The sequence below is a fragment of the Camelus ferus genome, chromosome 25 (assembly GCF_009834535.1).
Source record: "Camelus ferus isolate YT-003-E chromosome 25, BCGSAC_Cfer_1.0, whole genome shotgun sequence".
Lineage (NCBI taxonomy): Eukaryota > Metazoa > Chordata > Mammalia > Artiodactyla > Camelidae > Camelus > Camelus ferus.
In genome coordinates, this window is record NC_045720.1 from 4,580,335 (window position 1) to 4,607,401 (window position 27,067).

General features: G+C 43.6%; 1 long non-coding RNA gene across 2 annotated transcripts; it reads right to left on the bottom strand.

Annotated features, from left to right (window-relative positions):
• Positions 1–568: 568 nt before the first annotated feature.
• LOC106730191 lies at positions 569–23,820 on the bottom strand. Of its 2 annotated transcripts, XR_004315224.1 has the most exons (8): positions 23,727–23,820; positions 17,469–17,520; positions 15,056–15,806; positions 14,768–14,949; positions 10,492–10,619; positions 8,183–8,318; positions 1,971–2,126; positions 569–1,004 (listed from the first exon to the last, which is right to left on the bottom strand). It is a non-coding gene; the product is annotated as an uncharacterized LOC106730191 (long non-coding RNA). The 2 variants fall into 2 exon arrangements; XR_001366628.2 differs by lacking the exon at positions 15,056–15,806.
• Positions 23,821–27,067: the final 3,247 nt, after the last annotated feature.

Consider the following 27,067-nt stretch of genomic DNA (forward strand, 5'->3'; position numbering starts at 1 on the left):
CTTGCCAACAACGCACAGGGATTTTCCCAAGGGAAACACCTCCCCCCAAATCAGTAGTTTGACAAGGAATTGTCATCTGTTTTGTAAAACAGGGTACAGAACAGCAATCTCTTGGTCTTTACATTGTCATTAAGTTTTACTGTCATTTTAAATAGGGTCTTGGCTATGTCTGAGCTTCAGTCTCTGCTATAGTAGAGATGAGGGGTGTGGCGTGTTACAGTGCTAAGGTGACACCTTAGTCTGAGCAATGCATCTCTTGGGTGTTACATGCAGGATCTGCAGTCCAGTGTTGGGTTCCACCGGAGCACGTCTCTGTCTCGGGTACCCCGCCCCAGGGACTACGAGATACGGGGTGTGGGGAAGCTTCTTGTGGACAGAGCCATGGTACAGTGCTTCTGCCTAGATGAATCCATCGTGAGGAAGGGGACACGTGACGGCACTCTGAGCGTCACCGTCGGACACTACTCAATGCAAGCCATATGTGTAACGACATTTTCCCCCTAATAGTTATGTTTTTTTTAAGTGAGAGAAAAAGGTAAGTAAATGTTAATAATGCATTCATGTAACCCAACAGACCTAAAGTGCTACCATGTCAGCATGTCATCAGTATAGCAGATGTATCAGTGAGAAAGCTTCCAGTCTTTGTCTTTGTGCTAAATCTTAGACATTAGTGTGTTTCATACTTTGAGCACATTCCAGTCCGGATGCTATATTTTCACAGGGAACATGTGATCTGTATTTAGACTTCGTAGAAACTGCAGTTGCAAAAGCAGACCCATAGCCCCAAGTTGGTACAAATATAATGAAGTGTTTTCCAATAACTGAATGAGTATCAGATTTTTAAAAATTTAAATTAAATTAATTAGAATGAAATAAAACTAGAAACACAGTTCTTCTGATATGCACGCTGTTCATCAAATCCTCAGTAACGGTGAGAGGCTAGAGGCTGCTGCATTTGAAACTGAAGGCATCGTGCTTCGCTGAAAATAATCTCCATGATCTCACTGTAAGAACAGGAGACAATCATTTTATAACCTGCTACAGAATTTCCTGAACGGAGAACAACTGTATCACTGGCATAACTCATTTTCCCAGCATGACAACATCTTTTGAAAGCAGGGACCTTATATTTATCACTTTTTCAGTGTAGTGCTGTATTTGTCACACTTCAGAAATTTGGTAACTGTGTGTTGATTTAAATTGAATAATGAATCTCTTTGCAGACATAATATATTCTATGAAAATTAACGAAATTCATTAATTTTTATTACTCTGTTCCTGGCATTTGTCAAAGATGACTGCTTGTTGATTGGCATTAAACTTAACTCTCCTTCCGACCCCCGAAAGTCCCAATCTAAATGAAGTTCACAGAGATGACCATAGTCAGTTCCTCTGAGTGAGAAACATTAAAAAAAAACTTGCCTTTTATTACATTTATATTTTTCCCCTGACAATTATCGAACTTTGCAAATCTCAACCTCATTGCCTTTGGAGAGGAGCCAACTGTCTTCAGGAAAGAGTACTAAAAATTAATGATGGTGAATTGCTGGGGAGAAAAAGTGGTGGAAAGAAGGCATATGGTTAATGATGACATATTATGGCAGAAAAATGCAGAAGTTTGCACAAGTGCTGGCGACAGAGATGGGGCTGGGGGTGCTGCCAGCTCAAGCGGGCAAAGCCAGGAGCCACAGGTCTTCTCGAAGCTGCTCGGGAAACTGCTCTTCTGGGTGACGGTGTTTGATAAGCGCCATCACTTCCTGGCTGGTGACGCTCAGCATGTGTTGTAAACGGAGAATTGTGGGGCTGGGGATGGGTGCATCTTCTCTAGTTCTTTTAAATAGAATCTAGCTGCTCCTGAGTTTAGCACACACATGGAACATCTGAACAGCCATACACCCTGCTCGCCACCTTGGGTGCTGAGGTGGCTGCGTTACTAGATTTCTTGCCCAGAATAACAGAATAGTTCTTACTGTAGTCAGGAAATGACGGAATCTGAAGGAAAGGCATTTTCTCTATTCCAACACAGAAACAGTATCTGTCTCAATGTTTATCAAAGGAAGGTCCCCTCGGCATGCTGTATTCAGATGCTCTGTTTTCCAGCGTGGACTGAGGGCACTTGGAGCTTACTGTGAGGAAAGATGATGGGAGAGATAAATTTTAGTGCAAGCATCTGGAATTTTTAAAAACATCCACACCCATTTTGCCTTGTGTATTTTGGATTCCCCATAAATCTTAAGAGAGTGACTTTCTCATGATCCTTTAATGTTAACAGGATTTAATTTATCCAAGCCAAATAAGAGATTTATCCAACTTCTTATTTGGTTTGGATAAATTCAATAATCTTTAATATTCTAAAAAAAGATTATTAAAATTAAAGTGGGATTAGGGAAATAGATTGCAGAAACAGCTTTGATCCTGCCCAAATCCACAGTCAATCCTATCCGCTGGCTCCTTAGAGCAGACGTTCAAGGCAGGAAGAATAACCAATATATTAAAGAACATTTTATTGTTAGTCAGGCTTGGCAACCAAACACTGAAACAAAGATTTGAGTCTCAAAGCTTACCATGCTCTTTTTAGAATCTTTTTAGAACCTGGCTGTGGTCAGCTCAAACTCAAAGATGCATGGGTAGAGGAAGAAACACAGAAACACAGACACGCAGACACACAGACCCCGTGGGTGGAGAATTTAATACATAGCAACTCCTGCTTCTTGGAGATACGGCCCAATCCGTGTCTAGATACAACCAATGCAGACATTTTGGGGAGAAGTGGATGAGAGAAGAATTCTTTCCCGTGCATTTCCACACGATTGATGACTGTAAGAGATGCCATCTTTATCTGAACCACACTCCAAATTGCCAAGACTTAGAGGAAAGGAGCAACTTCGAGGTCTAAGCAGTCCTGCCTGTGACTCCAGCCTCAGCTGCCTTCCTGAGATTGGGTTGAGGATAGTGGTTTCAACACTTGGATTCCTGCTATCTCTAGCCTGGCCCCCAGGGGTCGCTCTTCCTCCCTCATCTGTCCAGCCCGATCCCACGCTCTAAACGTTTTCTCTTCCGTACTTGGCGATGCTGAGATGGACTGCACACCTCACCATTCTTTAATGAGTACCAAAGGCAGTACACAACAATAGTACAAAAACACGGCCAAGTTCTATCTGAAGTGAGCTTCCTGCTTCTGGAATTCCTACCTGACCCTTCACAGCACAGACGAACTCCTTGGCGACCTCCTTCATGGAGAATTCATTTCTCCCCCAGAGCACTTGTTTCAGCTAAATTACAGGCCATGGTGTAGCCTCACTGTCTCTAGTCACTCCCGAGGCCGCTGCCTCCTTTGGTGCTGAGCTCCGTCCTGCTAGGCTGTGTCCCACCGCACAGCAGCGGCAGGACGCAGAGGGACAGAAACCAGACACAGAACCCCCAGAACACACAGCGCACTCCAAGTCAGAGCCTTCAGCTCCTCAGGTATGTGACTCTGAGCTCATTTTATTCCTCTTTAACCATAATATCATTGTTCTCAAAAAGGGTTGGAAGAGTCCCAGTCTCCTCGGATCTAAAAAATAGTAAGTTACTCGTGTTTGTTAATGAAAAAACAGTCCGTACGAGTGTCCAAAACTACCTATAAACAGTATGCAAGTGTGTGTTTATTTTAATTTTTTAAAACTTTGAGATGATTGTAGAGTTACATGCAGTTGTATCAAACAATCTGGAGAGACCCCTTAGACCCTTTACCCAGTTTCCCCAATTGGAACATCTGTGTGGTCACTTGAAGAATCTAAGCTCTGTGTGGACGGTAGGGGCTCCAGCCCCGTAGAATCGGAGCTAAAATGGCGTGAGTTAGGGTTCAGAGTGATGATTTTGGCTTTGGCATCTTTACCACTGTCCCTCACCAGAGGGCAATGACACTTCTGAAGAAAAAAAAAAAAAAAGGACAATCATGTCCTTAAGACCATCTTGCTTCTCTCTGTCACCTGCACACGCTGGCTGTCCCACCGAAGCCATCTCATGATTTGTAGCCAAGGCTGGGGTTGACCTGTTGCCCAGGCAATGCTGGGAAGAGTATCTTTTCCGCTCCGAGGAATCTGACCAAGTGCTGTTGGTTCGGTCGGCAGTAGCAGAAGGAATGCGATTCTTCATCCCTGAGGGTTCAAGTCCATGATCAGCTGGAGAGCTGGTTTTCCAGGTCCCTTCGGACGGCACACAGGGCCCAGCTTGTGGGCAAGAGCTCCTCAGCCCACAGGCTCCCCTGCTCGTGCCTTGGCGGGGACGAGGCGGCGTGAACTGCTAAAGACACAGCAGCGCGGGGGCGCTGAGCATTAATGTTGACACGAACACACGGTGGCTCAGCTTCCGGTTTGGTGTATTTAAGCGACATGCCAGTTCTAGTGGACTGAGTGGCCAAAACTCATAACTCTCAGAAGCACCATGCAGTCCTTCATTCCTGGATTTCCTTCCCAGTTCGCAGTGCTACTTTGAAAAAGACGCGGAGTAACTTCATCCTGTTGGAAAGCCTGGCGTTGTCTCCACGCTGTGGCCCTTTCTCTGAGCTTCCAGACACCCTGCACTTAAACCTCACCGCACTGTCGTCGTCTACACGTGCGGTTTCTCCCGCTGCACCAGCCGCCCTTGAAGGACAGGGACCATACCGCACGCAGAGCTTCCTCTGCAGAACTCAGCGATATCCAGCGCCCAGTAGATGATCGGTGAATGTTTGTTAATACAAGGAAACAGATTAGGAAATTCTTACTTTCCTGCTTTCTTCCTGACTTAGGTGCCATTGTCTCTATTCTCAATGGAACATGGGGTGAATCTACACCAAAAGGAAACATTTAAATTAATGCAATTAAATTCACAACTTACTCTCGCTAGGCTTAGGAAAACAGAAAGTGTCATCTGCTAAAATTAACACTTCTACCCTGAGTGGCTTACTTGATGAGACGAAGTGTCAGCAGTTCGCAGGGGGGTTTGAGCCCCAGGGCTGGGCTCGGTTGACTTACCATGGCCTTTCCACGATTCCAAACTCCTGACACTTGGGCTGGACGCCACATACCTGGTCAGTGGGTATGGCCATGAAAGTTAAGAAAGCTGAAAAAGGGAGGCTTATTCCTTCTTATCCATCATTCTTTCCTCTTTAAACATTTGAGCTGATGGAATGTATTAGCTCACCTCTTTTCGTTTTGACACAAACTTTAGCTTCCACAAGTTGGCTTCTAGTTCAGGGCCTTTTTTACTTGCTTTATCCAATATGGGCGAGTGTTAACTCTTACTTTTCCTGCGGTTACATATGTCTGATTATAGCACATCTTTGACTTGGGCAGGAGTTATCTCCATTTTCTAGATCAAATTACTGAGGCTTAATTGATTTGTTCAGATGGCGAATAAAGGACGTGAATTTAAATCTTCCAGCTTGAAACACACAGCTCAGCTCCATTTATCCCAAGCCTCTCCACGTGTCTACAGTTGCAAGTAAGTGGGCAAGTGTGACAACATTGCAGCCTATTCCTGGGAGGAGGGGGAGGAAAGAAAGACGTAAAAGGCAATGGCTTTTTGGAAGTAGAGCTTCCCTCAGATTGATTTATAATAGAAGCTGCTTAACAAGCAAACTCTCCAGAAAACTCACGGCTCTCAGGGCTTCATGCTCCATTTCAGCTCTCATTGAAAGAAACAGACAGTGACAAGCATGGCACTGGGGACTCTTCGGGAGCAATCTACGTGGCTAAAGGATGGGGTCAGTTTTCTTCATCTGGTGTTGCATTGCTTCCTTTCCCATCAAGACAAGATGACAAACGTCAAACGCATTGGGTATGTTAGGGGACCCATGTTTTACACCTGTTCTATCCAGGATGGCAGTCACTACTCACACGTGACTGTTCACCACAAAATTTAAATGAATTAAAACCAACTAAAGTGAAAAAGTCTGTTCCTCAGCTGTGCCTAGCCACGTTAGGGCTTCCATAGAGAAATGCTTCACATGAACTTTTCCGTCATCACAGAAAGTTCTGCTGGAGGGGCAGTTCCAGACCCAGTACTGTTAGTTACGAGCTGTTAAGATCCTGGGCCAGTTACATACCAAGCATTACATTCTATGTTCGTAAAATCTCTTATTTCTTCCCCACAAAATACACGTGCAAGAAAACCTCATGAGATTGGGAGATTCTGGGGATACAAATCTCATTTTATTTAGAAGCCCATGCAGACACGATGTATGCCGGCCACCCTGTCTGCACTTGCTAGAAGGGTGAACAAATGTATGGCTGTATTATTGGTTTTCCTATTAGTGCCAGGATTTGTGGTATTTCTCCAGCCAGTTCTACTCATTTACTAAGAAATATATTCAAGAAAAAGGGACCAAAAAGAGATTCCGTATCTCATGTTTAAACACGCATGAGGCTTATCCATTTATTATTTAATTTTAATTCCTTCAATAAGTCTATAGAAGAAAACACTACCGTATTAGGAGATTCGCCCAGAAATAACCAGTACTTGGAAGTCTCAGGATTCACACTCAGAAAGAAAAGAAAACTCACGTGTGCCCTGCCTGCCCAGTTTCCTTCTGTAAGACAGCACACCATCCGGGGTGGGGGGGCCAAGAATAATGTTCTCGTATAGACTCATGGCAGCTTCTTGCAGTGTCTCACATGGACACAGCACTTCTATTTCCAGGAATGAAGTTGTCCTCTGACCTCAGGGATACCACGTGATGCTGGTGTCCTTCACATCTTTCTAATAGTCCCCTTTCAAGTTTCCTTTCATCTTCCACTGACCCAGACTTCTTAGATCTTCCCAGTAGTTCTGTTAAACATCCCTGGTTGATTCCCTCTTCCAGGGTCCTAGTGCAGTGATTCCCAACCTTTTCAAAGCACCAATGACATATTTATGGCAGAGTCTGGTATGAGGATGGGAGGAAGGGCATCTCTGACCCCAGGGAGCATCCAGCTGCTCCGAAGCCTGAGATCAGCGCCACACCTGGGAGTCAGCGGCGCTCCGGGGTCCCACCTCTGCTCTGCAAGACTTTCCTCACTTCTCCCTCAAACAGCAACAGCTCTTCCACTGCCTTTGTTTGTGTCTGAAGCCATTGCTGCTTCTTTTCCCTGGAGTAGAAATAACCTAGAGAGAAATTCATCATGTTCTCACCACTAAACGTGTGAATCTGCCTAAAGATCCGTATGCACATTCGCTGCTTTAGATTCAACCTAACAGGAAATGTCTGTGTTTCCACTGACGCTGGACTCTCAGCTTGGGCAGTGGGTCCTTTTGCATCTTCCGTACACGAGGGCATCAGACCTGCAATTCCCTCATCCATTCCTTGCCTCGTATTTTTCCTGTTTAACTTTTCTGTGTTCACACAAGCGCCCTACAGCACCTGCAGTCTTACAATTGCCCTCTATTTCCCCACATCCCTCTAGCCGAGGCCCCACTTCCCCACTTGCCTTTAGCACAAAGTTCCTCAGACACTTTTGGCATTAAACAGTTATCTAAAGTAGATCTCCTAACTCTCATGCATCAGGACACTCTGTTTATTTTATAGTTTTCCCCTCAACTTGTATCCACTTAATTCATTTGTTTGTAAGTTGCTGGAGGTTTGTCCTTTGCCCTATAATAGAATATAAACTCCAGACTGGCATCGTTGCTGTTTACTGTGTTCACCATCATCACCTCAGCACCGTGCATGGAGAAGGCACTGAATAAACACTGATTAACGCGTTCTCTGGGCAGTATCATGAGGAGCTTTTTTGGACTGTGAGGAAGCTTTGGTCTGTTATTTGCTGGATGCCTTCACATCCAATAACAAGTGTGTTCCATTAGGTAATCAAAGCATCTTTGATATAAATAAATCTGTATGAGATCGTTGATGTCATTAAGATGATTTTTATCACCAGAGAACCCAAGGATGCCTAAATCTCTCTCTGCCAATCACTTACTTACTTTCCCCAGAGGTTTTCAAAACAGATGCACATATAAGCCATAATAGAAAAGAAAAGATGAAACAATTAGCTGCTTCTTGGCATAATTCAGACAGTCCCTGGCAAAATTTGGGAATCTGGACCAGAACACCAAGTCACCCCTCTCACCCTATTCTGCTCATCTAAGCGTTAAAAAGTCTGCTGTATGGAGGGGCCAGATGAATGAAAAGGAGGAGGAAGAGCAGAACACAGGGAGGGGGCAGAGATGTCCTACCCACCTTGCTACTGTGGGCCCTGACACTTGAGCGTTTGATGAGAAGAGAGAAACTGTGTCCAAACTCAAGACCTTTAAAAGACTATGACTTCATGCACTCCACAACGCAGTTCAGGCCGCACAGAATTCTTTTTCCTGCTCTAACAAGAAAGAAAAGCGAAAGTGAGAAACATGTAGAACAACTGCTCCCCTGGAACCTGCTCTCTGCTGGCACGGACTGTTACATCTTCAGGTCGTAAGGACATTAGTGACTGTCCGGTTGGAGGAAGGGACATAAGGACATTGGTGACTGTCCGGTTGGAGGAAGGGACATCTCGGACGGGATGGGTAAGAGGTCCTCTCTGATAACATGATGTTTGAACAGACACCTCACTGATGTGATGGAGGAAACCTCATGCGCTTGGGGGGAAGGAGAGCTCCAGGCAGAAGGACCACCAGGAGCAATGGCCTTAAGGTGGAGTGCTGCCAGATGTGGCCGAAGAACAGCAGGGAGTCAGTGCCCTTGGGGCAGAGAAGGCGAGGAGCAGTGGTAGGAGGAGGTCCAGGGACCACCAGGCGACAGGCTACACCAGAGTTCAGGAGCTTCGAGGACTTGGAGTTTTCTTTTGAGCGAGCTTCCATTTTGGAAGCAAAAATAAAAGACAAGGAGACTAGGAAGTCAAATGAGTAGACTGAGTGAACTCGGTCAGTAAGGGCAGGACCAGCGCATGCATTTGGGTCACTGGGGGTGGTAAACAGGACTGTTCTGATACCCGCCTCTCATAGAACAGAGCAGCTTGGGTAGAGGCAGAACACAGGAAACGCAAAGAGGGAGGAAGACGTCATCATGGTGGAGAGGCCATTGGACACAACAGAGTTTATGATGTCATGTTTGTGGTTTTAGAGTTTTTTTTTTTTTTCCAGTTGTGTGGTTATCCTGTCCCTTAGAAGATGAACAGATGTACAAAATCTCCTTATGGCTATTTTTGGGGGGAATGGGGAAGAGACACTTACTGACTCCATTTATCCTCTGACTCCCTTCGGGCCTGAAAGGTACCAGTTCCCCGCCCTCTGGCTGACTTCTGTCCTGCACCGCACAGCAGAGGATGCACCAGGACCAGTGACTTTGTCAGTAGGTTGCAGGACCACTAGCCGTGCCCAAAATATTTGTCTTTGTTGTGAGTAGCTCTTTCATGGCTTCACTAGCTGAAGATTTTATTTTATTTTACAGTCTTGAGAATACAGAATAAACAGGAAGACTAAAAGACACCACGTCAGATACATCTTTCAAGGATTCTGCCAAGATCTGTCAACCTGCACCTCTAAATAACCGGTGACAAATGTTATGTTGACATATTTCTCGGTTTCCCAGTGAATAATTAGCAGCAAATGTCAGAGAAGGCTGTTGAAATAATTTCAAACAAATAAAAACCTACTTCCAACTCATTTCAAGCATCCATGGCTTTCTCCACTGTTGACACACTTACACAACAAACTGAACTATTTGCAAAATTATCAGAAAACGGGGCACCTTCTAGGCTTGGTGGAATTCTTCCTTTCTTATCATTGTCAGAGTGAAAACACTTTGTAAACGTGTGGAGAACACAGGGAGGGGAGGCTGTTAATTCCATGGCAGTGGAGGCAGCATGGTTAAGAAATGGGCAGCTCCTCTTAAGCCAAATAAAAGAAAGTTCAAATCTTGGCGCCGACACTTCTTTGCACTGTGACCTTGAGCTCCTGAATTCATGTCGTAGTTTCCTAATTTGTTAAGCAGGAGTCATAACTCCCGGTCTGCAAGGCTGCTGGAAGTCTGACATAATGCGTGCGTACTCTCTCCAGGAGTAAATGAATAGACTGTTCAGCAGCAATGCTTGGTGCCTCCTCTAATACTCTGCACACAGGAGGCACCCACAGTTGTGATTCCTCCACTTCCTTTTGCCTTGAACTCTCTCCTTGGACAAATATCTCTGTATATATTTACTCCACACCGTGGGGGAGAGCAGTGGGATATTGAGGTAGGAATGACAAGTTAACAACACTTCCTGGAGTTATTCCTCATCTATTAAATTGAAACTTGAGAAGCTACCACAAACGGTGCTTTGTGTATTAAACACAATTTTAGTTAAACTATTGTTTCTCTGGCCAAGAGTAAGTACTCAATAAATATAAATTATATTTGAATTATCTGAGATTCATTTTTTTTCCCCTGATCACCCAATTTAGAGTTTGTTCTTCCTCACAGTTAAAAAGTTCTTCTCTGAGGACAACAAAGTACCTTTCATAGCAGAAAAATTGTAAAAATATATTTTGCCCTGGTAGAGATTCATTCATTACCTTTACACCTCCTCTTCAGTTGCATCGTTTGATAAACTTCATATCAGAAGAGAATTAGCAAATAAGCCTGAAATGGAAATCATTATGCTTCCTTCCTGATACAAGATTCATAAACATTCATCCTTGCCCTATAGGATTAAAAAAACATATTTTTAATTAGAAAGATGATTTGAAGGTTTATTTCCACAGCTGCCTTCCAGATGAAAATAGAACAATTTTGCAGGCAGATGAAATATCATACACTTTTAGAGTGCTGCTTTTAGAGTGCTGCTTATCGGTATATTTCTGTCTATTAATGTTTTAATTGGTCAGCCACAAACAACCTAGACCAGACATAACCATTTTAACTTGGTATCATGAAAATATCTTAGAGTATTTTTATTTTTCATTTGCAATTTTGTTCTATTTTTACATACTTCTATGTTTAAAGTTCCTTTCCGGATGGACCCCTCTGCAGCAAGCCGACTCTGGACTCCCACCCATTTTTGTATGGCCCTCATAGGTGAGAATGGTTCTTAAACATTTGAACAGCTAAAAAAATAAAAATAAAAAGAAGAGCAGTTTTTGGTGAGAAGTGAGGATTACACTTCAAATTTTAGTGTTCATTAAAAATGTTTTATTGAACACAGCCGCGCTTCCTTGTTTACGCACTCTCTCTGCCTGCTCCCAGGCTGCAGTGGTCAAGCCCCGTGGTTGTGTTGCATTGTACGGCCCGCAGTGTCTAAATTATGTCATCTGGCCCTTAAAAGGAAAAAGTTTGCCAATCCCTGCTCTACAATATAGTAAAAAGGTTTCCATATATTCAAACATAAATTTGGAACCAATCTGACAGCTGAGGCCCAGAGATTCGTGCCTTATCCGAAGGCACTTCACTACTCAGAGAGGGAGCTCGCACTGGAAAGCAGCTTTTCTTGTCAAGGGATTTGGTGAATAAAGATGTGAAGAAGAGATGACATCATTATATTAAAAATGCTTTATAAATTGCACAGGGAATTTGTGAAAATTCAAACTTGCTAACTATGAATTTATCTGTGAACGTCTAGAGACCGCTGTGCTGGGCAAAAGAATTCTTTCCCAATTCAAATCAAATTTATTTTCTTCTTTGTGGATTACACATTAATGAGTTACATTTATTGCATCCTGAATAGGATTTGCATTTGCTGATACAAATAGTTTGCTGGCCAGGGACTCCGCAGGGCTGATGCGTGGTCCTCTTTCCACGTAATCCAACTCTTCGGGCTTCTAATGACCACTGTCTTTATGGGCATCCAGAAAGTTTGATCTTCTCAAAAAGTGGAGGTCCTCAGGACACAAGGGTGGTTTCAGACTCCAAAGGCTGATGATGTTTACAAAATTCTGACCTAAAATAGCACAGTCAGGTGGATTTTAATTAAGCCCTTGAGATTCTCTTTTTCATTAAAAATCTGACTTTTTTCTGATACATTTTAACTCTGAGACTGGACATTTGATGGACGTATATTTCTTACTGATTTCTCCAGCAGAAAAAAAAGGGGGGAGTGGGAAACGGGTCTAGAGAGGGGCAGGGACGAGATTAGATTCTAGACCTCTCCTGCCTCCTAGGGAGTGTTCGCTTCTCATCCTCGCTTACCATCTGGGGGGCAACACATTGTAATACTGTGTTTTACAATGAGAAATATGTATGTGGTCTCTGTCCTTGTTTCTGGGACAGAGCTCCTAAAACCCTTGGAGTTTCCATAGTGATGAGAACAGTGGAAGGGTCTTCTCCCGTGTTAATGAGGTGGCTTTTGAAAAGCCTCTCAGGATGGGGGTGGGATGCCAGTGGAGCCCGCCCCGTGATTAGAGGGTTGGAACCTTCAGTCTCACCCCCTGACCTCCGGGAAGGGGATTGGGGGTGGAGATTAAGTACAAGAACAAGTGGCCAATGATGCTTTAGCCAATCATGCCTCCATAATGAAGCCTCCATAAAACCCCAAAAGGACTGGGTTATGAGAGACTCCAGGCTGGCGAACCAGAACGCTTCCACGTGCCGTTGGGCTGGGCCCCAAGTTCCGCAAGGACAGAGGCTCCCTTGTTCAGGACCTCACCCATGTGTCTCTTTATCTGGCTGGTGATGCATATCCTTCAATCTCCTTTGTAATAAACTGGTGATCTTGGGGTCGAGTGACTAAGAGAATTCAGGAAACTGCAAGGCCGAGCTCCCCTGCGCTCAGCTCTGTGCTCTGCTGGCCCGTGACTTTGAAGTTGAAGTTATTTGGCTTAATTCTAATATGAAGGAGTCTTTTCGCAAAGGAAAACACAAAAAAGAAAACTTCAGGTCCCTCCACCTGTGACTGCCATGTTCCCCCACCGCCCGCCATTATTTTTCTTCCTTGTATTTTCCTTGGTTTTGGAAATATTTTTCAAGGGATTCAGGAACATATATATCTGAAGTTCAACAAAACCAAACCAATATTTCAGGAGCTTTCTGTACTCTACTGGACAATATGAAAGAAATAAAGATACAGCAGAAATGCAACATGCATTCAGCTGTGTAGAAAGAGCGTATTATTATAAAGCTTGGGTGCAGGAAGGGAAATGATATTGAAAGAGAAATCAGGAAGAGATTCACACATATCCGTGCACCAGCTTTCCAGTGACTGAAACCCCAGGTCACTCTCAATACGGCCAGATCAGCGCCTTTAATCCGAAAGACCACACGGGTATTTATTTTTCTTGGGAACGACTGAAAGAAAGGATTAGATAAGACAGAGAAGTCTGCACCTTCCTCTCCAGCACAAGCCGAGGGGTTATGTTATGAAAGGCACAAGAAAAATCCCCTTTTGGATATCCTTCAAAAAATTCAAAAATTTCAACCCACAATCTTTATAAATATAATCACTGGAATATGTCTGGTTTAGAATTCGGGCATGACATTTTTTCTTCACTTTTAAAGACGTCATCCTGCTCTTCCCTGGCTTCCATCCTTGCTGTTACTCTTGTTGTGAGGTTGACTATCAGCATTCCTGCCGCCCTGATCAGGAGAATCTGGTTTTAACATTAGTTGATTTAATGATTTTTTTCCCCTCGTTATCTTTAACTTGTGCAATTTGGGATGTTCCTTGATGAGGTTTCTCTTCATATTTTTTGAGCACAGAGTTTATTAAGCTTCTTGAACTTGTGGGTTGACATTTTTCATCACATTTTGAACATTTCTGACAGTATTTCTTCAAATTCTCTTTCTAACCTACGTTCTGCATAAACATTAGTGCATTCAACCATGGTCCATACATCTCTTAAATTCTTTCTTCTTCCTATGGCTTTTGATGTGTTTTGGTTTAGATCTTCTCCATTGAACACTGTCTTGTCATTCAACGAGTGATTGATTTTAGGGATTTTAATTGGGGGATCTAGAATACCTATTTTTATTTTCTTTTAAAATATTTTCCTTACTGTCTCATGTTTAATAGTTGTTCTAAACTCCTTTTTCTGTTCTTGAGTGGATACTAAGTGGATCTGCCTCCCTATCTTTTTAATTTTTTCCTGATCATCAGTTACATTTTTCTGCTTCCACACGTTCGTGTGTGTGTGTGTGTGTGTGTGTGTGTGTGTATGTACCTGTATGTTTTATATGTACTTGTGTGTGTACATATATCCAGCCTAGCACTGCATACAGAAGAGAGACTCACGGTGAAGCTAATGTGGTTTCCTCCTCACAAAAGCCGTACCTCCCTCTTTCCCAGAGAGACCAAGAGGATGGCCAGGGGCTGAGTGGGGTCAAGACTTAATCACAGTTCCTTTAGTTTGTCCCCCTTTTAACCCAGCCCCCTCTTCAAGTACCATGCTGCTGGCTTTAGTTTGAGAGCTTGGTCTGCCTCTATCTTAAGGGCTGAAAATGATGTCGTGCAGAGAATTTGAGTTCGTCTTCCTATTTCCCTGCCCACGCGGGTTCACATCCCGACCGAGCCCCCGAGGGGAGGAGCGGCGCGCGCGTACTGGAGCCCGCGGTTTCCCGCTGCGGTCCCAGCGCAAACCCCCGGCTGCCGTGCGGCTGCAGGACCTCCTGGAAGGCCTTTGGCTCCAACTCGCCTTGGCAGCCCATGCGGCCACCAGGCCCTCCACCTGCTGACCTTTGCCGTGGAGAGTCCTGCGCCTCCCGCAAGCCCAGGGCCCTGCTCAGAACATGTCCCCAAGAGCGGACACGCAGGGGCCCTCAGCTCCGCTGGGAGGGGCTCCCGTGCTCCGGAGCTTTGGTCCACACAGCTCTGTCTCCACAAGTACCCGATAATGGTGAGCATATGAAGTTGATAAAACTTACCTATGTTTCCGTGTCTGTGTTTCTCACACTGTGAGGGAAATGCAGGTGTAAAGACGTGGGTTTGCATTCCCCCTGGCGCATTCACCGGCACTGAGTGACATTCAGGACAAGGCGCTTCCCTCAGCGCCACCCTTTTCAGTGACACAACGAGGCTGATACTGCATTAAATGCGTGACCTCCATCTAGAAGGTGCAAAATAATCGTACAACATAATGTTATTTCCAAACCTACAGGTTTTCATCTTTTCCCCACATGGTGTTTGACTTTTTGTTACTAATTCACACTGACCTATTTTTAGGTCTGTGTTCTTTTGTAACAAATTCTCCTTGTGTCACCTGCTACCTCGCGATGAAAGATGGTGAGCTTCTGGGCATGATACTCAGGGTGCGTGAAATACGAAATCACACTGAGAAGCACCGTAGTGGCGCACAGGCACCGAACCAACAGAGGCCTGACGCCGGCAAACGGCAGCTTGTAGATCATCCAAGGGGAAGTCAAGGTCGCGACAAACCGAAGACAACATCGCGTGTCCTTCCCCGAACACAGGCCCCACGTCACTGAGGACCAGCATGTTTTAAGGGAGGGGGTGAGTTTGAAGAGAAGAGAAATGAGGAAGACTTGTGCAAGGTCGAAGGAGAGAGGCGAACCGTGAGAAGCAGTGACCACCAAGGTAACAGGAGAGAACAGGGAGGAGGGAGTAGAGCCGGACATGAAGGGACCGAAGGGTGCCCAAGGAAAGAGGCAGAGACAGACACAACAGGGAGCAACTCACAGTCAAAGACTAAGGATGAGAAAGAGAAACTGACAAATTGAGAGGGACGGAAGGACACCGTGGACGGAGAGGAAGGCAGCTGGAGATACGCAGAGAGAAAGGGAGGTGGGCCAAGGAAGGCAGGAGGGACAGGGTGAGAGCCAGGAGTCACGACACGGAAAGAGCTACTCAGGAGAGAGAGGATAGGAAACAGAGAGGAAAGTTCTGTGAGGGAGGGCAGAAGGAAGGGGCAGAATGTAAACCAAATGCATATGCAGAGAGACGAGACTGGTGACGCCCCAGGAGAAAAAGGGGACGAGAGAAAGACGGGAAGAAACAAGAAAATATGAGTAAACATCACATTTAGCTCAACTACACAACTGTAATATGCCAGACCCCCGGTAGCTGCGGGCTCCCGTAATTCCCCAAGACAGCATGCACGGCACCTACTATTTTTTACACTTTATAAAAGTGGAACATATTGTCCAAGGTCATGTAGTTAGTGGTTACACTAGAAACCCATTCCAGGTTGGTACGTCTCTAAAGATCATGTGTGTTTTGTTTTGTTTTGTTTTTTCCTACTTTGCCAAACACCGAGATAGGCATGTGCACAGAGTGAAAAAGTGATAGTTGTTAAAAGAGAATGAATGATGGGGACAGAGGGGACTCTGATAGAGGGTTGAAGTCCCAGGGCTCCCTTTGTCAAGACTGCAAATTGTCTTTCTCTAAAACACACTGAAATCGCCAAGCTGATTTACCCAGGGTGCGAATGTCTCCAGAGCAAGTCATAATCTCCTGGTGTGAAGTCACCTTGATTTAGGGAGCTGGATCCCTAACTGACTCCAGCGAGTGTGACATGGAGGACTCTCTGTTTTCCAGCTGTCACTTGCTGTCGGATTAAATCAGCAGCCTCTTCTGCATGCGACCTGGGCGTCCTGGGCTCCTTCCCAGGGAGGCCAGGCTATTTGCCCCAGGAAGGTGCGGGACTCCCGAAAAACCAAGAGACGCATTACAAGACATCACTGGAGCTAGTGCGTGGTAAATGCAGGTCACAAATGTGTACGGAGGAAATCAGAGCCAAGATGCGACCCACGTGGTCCTGAGACGTGTTGAATGCAGAATGGCCGGATTGGGAAGGGCTCCCAGATGAGGCAAGACGGATGGGTCCTGTCAGGGAGTTGCACCCAATCCCATCCTCCTGTCCCATTGCTGGTACCCTAGTTGTGGTCGTCCCTGTTATTGGGCCTCAATCACCTAGTGACGGCCTTGTCCTCAGCCCAGTCCTTCTCTATGTCATCACTCGTGTCTCTCCTGAGTGACCATGAGAGTGCCCACCCTCTTAAGGGTGGCCTGGCCATCCTGACCTGTGACTTGTGAGACACGTGCTTGTCACCTGCCACCTTGACTGTGAAGGCATCTCACAACTTGCCTTTAAGGAAATATATATATATATATATTCTGATCTCATATATCTTCCTTTCATACCCTTCAGGCTCTACTTGGGTTTTCATTCTCACCCATCGGTGAGCATGTCTTATGATAGCTAATTTCAGGCATGAGGGGGCTTTGATGACACATTGAATTGTCTGGCATTGGGCTTTAAAAACGAACTTGAGTGAGCGTTAAGAGTTAACTGCAGGCTGGACACAGGCAAAGGCTCCGGGAAGTAGGCTGTTATCTGCCAGTATGAAGTCACTAACCCTCTGGGAGCAAGAAAGCCCAGGGGTATCCAGGGCTGCCTCTGTGTGTATACGGGGACATCTGGTCACAGACTTCACCAGCCTGCAGGCATGGAGCACGGCTCCGGAACTAAAGTGTGAAAAGACCTTACAGGGCATCCCCTGCCTGTTGGTAATTAGGTGCTGTGCTCCTGCATGTGTAATGCATACGATTAGAAGAAGGAAGAAGAAAACCAGGTCCCCCTGTAGACGTACCTCTGCTGCTTCTTACCTGTGCATCCTTGGGAACGACACCTGAGCTCTGTTGGACTCAGTCGTTAAATCTGGGGAAAAAAAAAATGTTGAGCTAGAAAAGTTCAAAAAATTTTTTGAGCACCCGAGTAATACTAGAATAATTTTACTTTTATAGAACATTGTCATACATTGATAGTTAAGAGAGACCTCCTCAGAATCTGATTAACTTGGCCACTGCCTTGTTGGGATGCTATGGAATAACTCATCATCTTTAGCTCTTTTTTTTTTAAGACTTAGTTTCTCTCAACTGGACTAAGTCAGTTGCAAACTGGTAACCCAGGAGCCAAAAATACTCTTTAATATCTGTGTTCTCTTTAGTCCTGTCAGTACGTGTGTGTGTGTGTCAAAATGTGTGCTGGCATTCAAATATCAAATATTGCCAAAGTGAAATATTTATAAAAGTTTTTTTATTCTTATTTTTTATTGAAGTATAGTCAATTTGCAATGTTATTTTCAGGTGCCAGCCAAGCAATTCAGTTACACAGGGACATACTTACATATTTATTTTTCAGATTCTTTTGCATGACAGCTCATTACAAGAAATTGAATATAGTTCCCTGTTCTATACGGTAGGTCCTTGTTGTTCATCTATTTTATACATAGTAATGTGTATCTCTTAATCCCCAGCTCCCAGTCTATCCCAAAGGTATCTCAACAAGTTAGGGGAACTGGTAATACTGGACCGATGTTCCTTCAGGGAAAATCTCATGGTGGGTGTGAGTGACTGTTTTCCTTTGACATGGCTTGTGTTTTCCAGGTTACTACGTCCCCTGTCTAACATTTTTATTCATTGATATTATCTGCTTAGCCCTCGAGGTTTCTGAATTTCTAGCAGCTGAGATAATTTGCTGGATCTTTTTCAACTTTAAGATGGTGTGATTCTAAAGCATAAGACATGACCTCTACTCTCCAGAATGTATTTGCAATCAATCAAGAAAATTATTGGGAAAATAATGAAACCAAGGACCCTGGGTAATGTTTTCATGATTATCCACCAAATTATTATTTTTCCCTCTGCTGTGTATTTGGTAATGAAGAATCTTGCATCAACTCTCCCTTGACATTACTTCTCCTATTCATGTTAATACGGCGGGCATGAAAAGCTGCCACTATGCAGTCATGACGAGGGGTTTCCGTATCACAGCCGAAGCTAAAGTCTGCTAATTGTTAATACTAATAAAAGTAGCTGCTATTACTTGGCCTTTAAAATATAATTACATGACAGGAATTCTCTGCTTCATTTTCCTCATACAGCCCATGTAATCACCATATAATAAAATTAGCAATGGATGAGGCTTAGTGCAAGGCGAACTCACCCACTCAGGAGGTGGGAAATGCCCGAGAATAGGACAAAACGAGAAAAAAGATCATTGCAACTTTTTTTTTCTTCCCAAGCGGGTCCAGGAAGAAATTAAAGCACAACCAGAGGGATCTTTTTACAGTGTGAGTCAGACCCTGTAACTCCATCGCTCAGGCCCCACAAAGGGTTCCCACCTGAGACAGTGTCACCAAGGCCCCATAATGACCTTTGCAATCTCCCATTCTGTCCCTTGTCTCAGATTCTAGATGCTTTCCTCATCTTCCTTCACGCCAGCTACACTAGCCTCTTTTTATTTCTTCTCGAAGCTTCCAGGCATGGAGGACTTTTACTGCAGGATTTTTTTTTTTTTTTTTTTCATTTCTCCTGCCTCTGCCTGACACACTCTCCCTCCAGGTAGAGATGCAAGTTACTTCCTCACCGCCATCAGTCCTGAGCTCAAAAGGGACCTTCTCAGGGGTCTTCCCCAGCCCAGCCCGGGAGAACTGGGGCGCAGCCCTGCAGCTGCTCCTCCATCCTTGTCTGCTCTTTCCTTCCCCGTGCTTACCATTCGCGGACCCACTGGGCACAGACATCGCCATTTGTTTAGAACCTGTCTTCCCTCACCAACACGCACAGCCTTGACAACAGGTGTTTTTGTCTGAGATCTTTAATGGTGTGTTCCCAAGAAATAGGAACAGTGCCTGGCAGGGAGTTAAGTATTCCATAAATATTGCTGGAAGAGGAGTGAATGCTGAAGCATCCTACATTTCTCTAATTCCAAAAAAAGATTTGTAATGGTGTTAAAAGTGAATTCAGGCATATAACTTGTCAATGGTGAATGATTAAAAACAAAACTTGAAAAGAGAGAGGAACGCAGCAGATAAGTAAGATCCTTTGGTTACTGGGTCTGATCTGTAAGTTGACTGCAAAACAATCATACAGCAAATTCTTTAAAAGTCAGATTATTTTAAGCCTAATGCTTCGTGTAAACAAGCTTCAGGCCCTTTATAGCAACTTGGAGGCCCACTGTGACCTGCGGGCCAAGCCAGATGTAAAAGCAACTTCTGTTTCGGCACCAACCCCTTCCCCAATGTCCTGAAAGGACACTTGTGTACTGGCCATTCCCCATTCATCCCGCCCTCCCCACGCTGTCCTCTGCCCTTCTTTGCCTGTGGACAACATCACCTGGGCCCCCTTCCCAGTGGACGTCCAGGTGGATTCTTCCAATGGGCGTATCTAAGGCGGGATTTGAAAGTGGGAGGAGAGGGCCTGAGGGACTTATCTTCTTGCTACTTCCCTGCTATGAAGCATCTCTGTGGCTGGCAGACCCTCTATGTCTACAGAGTGTACTGGGAGGCTCAGTTCAGGCTCAGCTCCCACCCAGCCTCCAGTAAGAGTGGCCTCCCCCTTGTCCTTTCCGTTCTAAGGGTGGTAATGGTTTCCTCTCTTCCAGAACCTCTGTGTCACCTGCTCATTCTCTTCACCCAGCCCACATCTCTTAAAGGGTCCCTTATTTTAAATATCTCTCCAAAAATCCCACTAATGTGCCAACTTGAATCACACGGACCTTAACACTGATCTCCCTGGATCATTTCGAGTAGAGACCCCATTGGAGCTGTCATGTAGAGTAAGACAGACGCCGTTCTGCCCTACAGAGCCGAAACTGCCCTGGGTGGCTGGGCAAAGCACAGACCTACTGCTCTAAACATTTCCACTTACAGATGCTTCTCCGTGATTCGCTGGCTAATTGGAACTCTGTCACTTTAAATTCCATCCATGGCTCAGACCCCTGGCTTGTATTCAGTTTAGCCAGCTAAAGTGATGTCTTTAGTCCTATTAGATTTGTTATGCATGAGGTCTTTTAGAAAACTGAAAATTTTGTCATTGAGGATCTGTGGTAATAGATATTTTAGATTATTGGACCAATGGTCAGTAAAACAGAACCCAGATTAAATAAAGGGCTTTATCCCTCTCGTGGGGATTATTTAGGGTGGGACCGAAGTCTTGGATGTTCTAACAGTTTATGCCTCCAACAAAGAGACTCGACAGTGTGCTTGCAGACTTGAACAGGAGAGCCCAGAGAATCAATACCTGAGATTGAAGCACAGGTATCTCTTCTTCAGAGACCATGCAGGGTTGAAATTTCACCCTTGAGGGCAACTCAGTAAAAATAGTGAGTTGGGAGGGAACCAGATGAACCATATCAACCCTTGAGTCCATGCAGTGGAAGATACAAGAGCCATATCTTCCAGCAAGAAAAAAAAATTTCATTCTCATTTTGGTTTTTCTGCAAGGAAGACAACGCCTTTGCTTTACCCATTCTGTTTGTGTCATTGGCTTCCCAGCGAACACTCATCTTTGTGCCCATGAGCGGTGGTGGAAAGATGTGGGGGTGAGCTGAGGAGTCAGGGGTGCCTAAGTGTTGGTCCTGACTCACAGCCTATGCATGTCCCTGAAATACTCACGTGTGCAGTTTTCTCTCTGTGGAGAAAGAGTGTTTACGAAACACTCTCTAGCTCGAACATTCTGAGTCCATCTGCTTTGCTGGCAAACTAATCATTGTCTTATCCATCAATTATTTACATAAAATCTTTTCAAATCAATACTTCTATAAATAAAGATCACCCAATTTTTTTATCTAAGCCACAGGCAAAATTGGGCAATATTTTTACCCACCCCCACAGGAGAGGTTCCTATTAGGCTGTTGCTGACAAGGCATGCATTATTAATATTCCAGCAATGTTTACTTTTAAGACATTCAGTCTTCTCCTCTTGTTAGCAGTACAACTTTGATGTCTGGAGTTCTGGTTCCAGGTAGAGTCAATAAGGGGTTGCATTTTATTTTTTGTGGGTTTAATGGGTATTAAATAATTAATACATACACAACCAATCACCCCTACTAACTTCTTTTTTTTTTCTTTCCCAGTTTCCCACTTCAAGTTCCTCAAAAGAGACTTTTAAGTTTTAGAAATTATGTCTCAATGGAAGAACAATGGAAGAATAATTTGGGAAGATATCCTTGGCCAAGGTTGCTTTATTGCAATGATCAGTTAGTCCACATTAGTTGCCTGAGTATGCCTTGGGATTTTGGAATACTGGTTTTTTTTTTTTTTTTAATAGCATGTTTGCTGCATGACTACAGAATCAAATATTCTCCAAATGGAAAGGATTTTACTGGTTTGAAAATGATTTAGACTTTTGCCTCCTCTTTAGAATATGGCTCTTTTAAATTGCCATCAGCAGAGAAGCAATAAACAGATCATTAGTACTGATGATGTCATAGCGGATAATGGAAGAGCATTAATTTTCGTAATATCATCATTAATTATCGCTAACACTGAAATGCAGTGGGGCTGACTTTGTCTTATTAAATGAAACAAATGCTTTGAAATATTAATTAATAAAATCAATCTCAATAAATTGGTGATAGTAAAATTTATTGTTTAAGTATTTTAAAGCACGCAAAGTAAAGAAAGTTTTGTAGTTCATGAAGATGCCATTAATATAATTTAGTGCCTTCATTTTATATCACATTAGCCCTTGGGAAATCACTAGAAAATCCAAGGAAAGCCTTTTCATTTTCTTCAGTCTCAATTTTCATCATCAAAATGATGTGGCCTATCTCCTATGTTAGTGTGTGCATTAAATGAGATCTTTAACGGAAAGTGATCTATAAATAATCAAATACCTTGTGTCTGTGAAGGATTACTTGTCCTTATAGGTAAGATGGGTGTGGCTGTTCACTTTGCATTTCTGAAAGAGTAATCACAGTCACACAAAAGATTGCGAAGAGTCAATAGTCATTAAATAATTCTGTGCGCCAGGCCCTTTGTTAAACCCTTTGCATCGATTATTTTGTGTGATTCTCATAATAAACATTTGAAGGAAGAGAAAATGCTCTTTTCACCAATGAGAAAACAAAGAGGATTAAGGAGGCGAAGTTCCCTGCTCAAGGTCATGAGGTAGCGTGTGATCCTGCCGGATCTGTTCATTCCAGAGTCCACAGCCTTAAACAAAAAGTCGTTCTATCTCAGAGACTGTCCAGGCAGCTTTCATTAATTTTCATCGTCATGGCCTCTGGTTGACCAGTAGGCTTTCTGTAGTTATTTTATTTAGATCAGCATGTGAGAAAGGAACCAATGAAGAAACTAAGATTGGAGAAGGAATCCTAACGGGAGGGACTAGAGCCTGGCCTGACACGTGTAAAAGGGAATTTTCTCCAACTAGTTGAGTGTCAATTTTGATAACATCACTATGTCAGCACCTAAGATTCAAAATCCAATGAGATGTAGGTTTTCTTTAAGGAGCGTATGGCATTTTATCTGACCAAGTACTTGATTTTAATCCTTATTTTTTTAAAGGAGATAGATATGAAAAACAAATAGAAATAAATTTTAATAATGTGTGCTCCTATGCTCCCAGAATACTATGTGGATCTGTCTGTTGTGACCCTTCCCAGCTTGTATGTTAATTCATTTACCTTCATGTCTAACTCTTGACTCTACAATTTTCAAAAACGGTGATCCTCACACATTTTTGGAGCTGGCACAAGACGGTAGTTAAGACACCGTCCTCACCCCTGGAAGCCAAGCAGCTGTATGACGATAGGCAAATTATTTTTTTAATCATCAGTTTTTTCACATTAAGATGGAACTAATAATAAGGTCGAGTTATAGGTTTCTTGGGAAGATTAAAAGAGATGGCATAAACAGTGCCTGGCTTATTAGAAGGAACTCAGAATACGGAGAATATTATTATTTGTGTGTTTATACAACACCTTGCCCGATAAGTGAAACCATTCATTTTGAATTAATTAATTGATTAATTGACTAAGAAATAATGTTGATGTTACCAAGAGGTTTCCATAGGTAAAACCACTTCCTATGAAATAACAAACTTCCTGTGAGTAATAAAACAGAGAGATTAGACACTCACCTGGTAGGCATGTAACAAAATATTCTTACACGAGATGACAGTTTGTGAAAGTATGGATTCAGTCCTGCCCGAACCGTAGTGTCTGTGATTCTATCAGCTGCAAATTAAATTCAGTGTCATTTGAGATTCTTTTAGAAAGGTGATTCCATTTGTCCCTGAAGCAATAAAACAATATAATATTGATATAATTCATACATTAGCAAGAAGTTTATTTATAAACTACGGCAAATGTATGTAGAAATTGATGTTTTCGTGTTCACTGCTTAAAGGACTGTGTTAGGAGCTATTTCTCAATCTCTTACTTTGCTAAGAAGGTGGCTGTGAAACTAATATTCTCCACTTAATTATTAATGCTGCATTGATTTGTTTTCTTATAGTCCCAGCGACAAAAATCCATTCAGAAATATAAGCCGCAAAGTTTCAGATAAAACTTACAGTTTAACTCAAGAGGAAAAAATGCAGCCAGGTCTTGTTAATCTTTCACATTTAATTTCCTTTCCTTTAAAAGGGAGGGTATAAGGAATGAATTACCATTTTAGCAAAACAATATAAATCTGAGGGTGTTAAAGCATCTTTTATTTAAAAATTACCGTGTGCTAAGCAAAGGACTAAACATTTTTATAGACCCGATCACGTCCATCCAACATATCCCTCAAGGTGCATTTGATTATGCTTGTTTTACAGCTGAGGACAATGACAGATAATGAACTTCTTCAAGGTTTCTATGTTTTCCCCTAGAAAGCGACAAAGTGGGGTGCGATCGGACTCCAGTGTCTTTCTTCTTTCTCCTGCTACTTGTGGTTTAATCATGATTTTTTCCCATACATGCTTTCCTCAGTATTACCCCTGCTCTCTCCTCTAAGTGTCTCCTGTGATGCGATTGGTGTGCTCCACCGTCCCAGATCCTAGGTCCCCACGTGACATCAGTGGGCTTTTCATAAGCGAAAGTAGGAAGAGTGCACATGTGTTAAAGTGCCCACGTAAGAACACACAAGAAACTGGGAAGCCAGTCCAGAAGTCAGGGAGAGGTTCGGAAGCTAAAAACGAAGCAATCGCGTTCAGGTTCTCCAACCTGTGCTGAGAGTTCCAGCCCACAACCAAAATCCATCCCTTCTTTCTCCATCAGAGGATCACGGCGAGGCCTGGGCTGACTTCATTCCACACCCTTCCATGCAGTTCTGTGTGGCCATGTCCCTAATGTCTGTCCGCTGGGGGTATGAGCAGGAATTGCATGTGCTGTTTAGGGACGGAGGCTTTCAACCACGAGGGCACCTCCACCTGGTCGCCCTCCCCCTCCCCTGGCTGACGCAGTGAACGAGACGGGGTCCCTAGCAAGGTGAACTGGATTCTGCGTTTTTCCTCTTTCTTTCTCGACGTCCATGTTCTAATCTTTCTGTGAGCCTTCTCTTTTCCCTTCTGGGCTGTACTTTGTGACCTTCCCCTTACATAAATGGCATGCATCACACAATATGGAATATCATTCTAGAATTTCCAGTGCTGTGTACTAGTTGCTTCATAATGCAGGTCACCTCACTGTGTGAAGCTAGAATACCAGGCCCTGAAGGTATCCGTGTCCTCATTCCAGGGCTTGGTGAGTACGTCAGACCATGTAGGACGGGGAAATTAAGGCTGCAGATGGGGCTGCTGCTGCTGACCAGCTGACTCAGGATGGAGGGCCTGTCCTGGACTATGTGGACTCAGTGTAATCGCTGGGTTCTCCGGGAAGTCAGAGGCAGACTCAGAGAGGGATCTGAAGATGGTACCACTGGCTTTGAAGACGGAGAACGAGGCTGAGGGCCAGGGGGTGGAGGCAGCTCTGAAAGCTGAGGAAGATAAGAAAGAAAGATGCCCCCGCTAGAGGCTGCAGAGGGAGCAGGGCCTGCTGACACCTCGACATTGGTCCAGTGAAACCCACTTCCGACTCTAACTGCAGGCAGGAGCCATTAGATAATACATTTGTCTCAGACATAGAAAACAAACACATGGTTACTGGGGGGGAAGGTGGGAAGTGGATAAATTAGGAATTTGGGATTAGCAGACACAAACTACTGTCTACAGAATAGATAAACAGCAAAGTCCTACTGTAGGGCACAGGGAAATATATTCAATAGCTTGTAATAACCTATAACAAAAAAAGAATGTGAAAAAGAGTATATATGTATGTGTGTGTGTGTGTGTGTGTAAGTATGTGTATAACTGAATCACTATGCTGTACACCAGAAACTAACACAACATTGTAAATCAACTCTATTTCAATAAAAAAAAGAAAACAAACAAGTAAATAAATAAATTTGCGTTGCTTTAAGGCACTAATTTTGTAGTAATTTGTAACGACACTAATGGGAACATATATACTCACTCAGCTAAATTAGAACGTATTTGGTCAGAAGCCACAATATTTCTCCCTGTATCCTTCAGAGCACCTAGAATACGAGGTGGCCCGAATCAGACTGTCATTGCACAGTAGACTGAGGGCTACGATGCCCAACATGTCCTTTAGAACTGGTCACAGAAGATCAAGGCAGATGTGTTTTCTTCATCAAACTTTACCCAGCTGTCCAAGGACAGCTTGTCCCAAATGATGTAGAAAAACTGAGTTGTCATGGTTTTTCTGGGTAGCAGCTTCACCATGTACATGCAACTCAAATTACACAAGAGCCCTTGAAGTGAACCTTGTCATACGCAATCAAAATTTATCCAAGGATTCTGGCCAAAGGTGCTGATGAATACCACTGGACAGGTCTGGGCCAGTTTGGGAAAGATGTGTCTGTTGGACAAAAGAGAAAATCAGCTGAAGGGCTCATCGTGACCCCTTCTCTGAATACATCCCCTGAGGTCACAGATGAAGCCAAACAAGAAAGGGGTGCACATACAAGTCAGGGTAAATGCAAAATAGAGGGCACTGGAGAGAAACGCAGAGGTACCAGAACATCCACTGCCTTTTTACAGATATCATTAAAGGAGACATGTTCCTGCTCGCTCAACTTTTTAGCTCTTGTGTTCTTTTCTCCCTGAAAATAATGTAGAAGTGGCTTACATTTTATTATTGTTATTAATATTACATGGAACAGTTATTGCAGTGCTAATAAAAAAGAATATTTTGTGCTTATCATCTCTCTTTTTAGGAGAAGAATAGGCCTCTCTTGAAAGTCTGGAGTAAAACATTTGCGTCTTCATTTTATAAGTATAATTAGCACATTTGTCAGAGCTGTCATCGATGATAATCAACATAATAATAGCCCCTTATGTTTATACAGCCATGTACAACTTACCGAGCGTTTCCCCGTCTTTTAGAATGTTACATCCACCGTCTCTCTGGATTTTGTTAATGATTCTTAGCA